Here is a 1,833-nt window from a genome sequence, read left to right on the forward strand (position 1 = left end):
GTCACTATTGGCAATTTGCAGATGTGAGTTGAAACCTTAAGTTCATTTTGATTTACATTTCATTTATTGTTACTGATTTGGAGCTTTTTTTATGTGATGAATTCTTTGCAGTTCTTCTTTAGAAAACTTTTGATCATTTTCTTTGAATATATATGTATATGTATATATATGTGCACACATATATATGGTCATATATATTTATTAATTGTTGATTGAATACTAAACCCTAATTAGAGAAACTTGATGAAAAGATTTTTTCCCCATTCAACCACTTCCCTTCTTATCTTAGCTGCATTGTTGTTGCATATGCAGAAGCTTTTCAGTTTCAAGTAATCAAAGTTATCTATTTTATCTTTTATAATTACTTTTATTACTTATTTGGTTAAGAATTCATATCTTACCCATAGCTATGAGAGGCATATGATCTGTTTCTCTTCTGTTTTTTTTTTCCAAGTTATAAATGTTTTATTGTTTTTTTTTAAAAAGTAACAAATCCAACATCACACTTTATTATAAGTGGGAAGATACCATTTTCTGTAGTATGTCACTTTCGAAAACTAGACATTTTCTTTAGCATACTTCCTTGAAGGAAGTCACTAATACATGTATGAATTGTTCTCATAAATATTTGCAAGACAGAAAAGTAATAAGTATGTTGTACTGTTCTGGCTCAGCATTTTTTCCTCCCATAATTTCGTAGCAGACAGACTTTGCAGAGTTGGCTTGAAGGGCCCATACTGCCCCTCCTTGGGCAAATTGTCTTAAGTCCTTATTAGTGAACAAGTAGAAAGATGTAGTCTCTGGCATAATGAAGCAGTGAACAAGAACAAGGTGTTTCCTGCACTGTTTGATAAAATTTTGGTCAATACATTATAGTTACGGAGCAAATGGATTGGCATGAATGATAATATCTTAATGTGTACATCATTAAGAGGACGAAAAGTCTTTTTATTTACTGGCAGCTTCTCTAGTTCATCCAAAGTCTCTAGGCCATCTATTACCTTTCCAAACACTGTGTACTTCATGTCCAAATGAGGCTGCTTGCCATACGTAGTAAAGAACTGTGATCCATTGGTGTTTGGGTCATTATTAGCCATGGATACAACTCCTCGAACACTGTGCTTAAGTGTATTCACTGTATTCATCTTCAAATTTCCTGCCCCAGATACTGTTTCCTCCTTTCCCAGAACCTGTTGGATCTCCTGTTTGTACCATGAAACCCTTGATATTTCTGTGAAATATACACCCATTGTAGTAATTACTAGCACAAAGAGCCAAGAAATTTTTACATGAGTTGGGAGTCCGCTCACAGAAGACTTCTATTTTAATGTCACCTACATCTGTGTGCAATGTCACAGACATCTTGCTACTTGGGGATTTCAGGCAATCCAAAAGAAAGCCCATCGCTCCAGATTTCCAAACGCGAAAGAAGATTTTGGACCCCAAAACAAGCTGACCGGAAGAGCTCTTCTGTTTTTTTTTTTTTAATACTGTTACCTATAAAGTTAAGGTCCCTTATCCATTTAGGATGTATTGTGGAGTATGGCGTAAAGTCTTCATATAAGCCTAATTTCTAATGGAGTACCTTCTAGTTTTACCAGTAGTTTTTTTTAATCAAACAGGGAGCTTTTCCCTAGACAATTTATGTTTTTCACTTTATCAAATGCCAAGTTAGTTTGTTTTTACATCTCTTTTGTCTAATCTTTTCCCCTGGACTATTTCTCTATTCTTTAACTAATACTTGATGGATTTTGATGACTCCTGCTTTATAATATGGTTTGAGGTCTGTAAGCACTATTCCTCCTTCATTCCTATTTTTAAAATCATTTTTTC

General features: G+C 34.0%; 1 pseudogene; it reads right to left on the reverse strand.

The window, feature by feature from the left end:
* Window positions 1–428: 428 nt before the first annotated feature.
* Window positions 429–1,464, reverse strand: LOC138150592 (peptidyl-prolyl cis-trans isomerase-like 3 pseudogene; annotated as a pseudogene).
* Window positions 1,465–1,833: the final 369 nt, after the last annotated feature.

This window comes from Petaurus breviceps, unplaced genomic scaffold, assembly GCF_028583685.1.
Source record: "Petaurus breviceps papuanus isolate PSGF00001 unplaced genomic scaffold, PetGlider_PUasm1.0 90881, whole genome shotgun sequence".
Classification (NCBI taxonomy): Eukaryota; Metazoa; Chordata; class Mammalia; order Diprotodontia; family Petauridae; genus Petaurus; species Petaurus breviceps.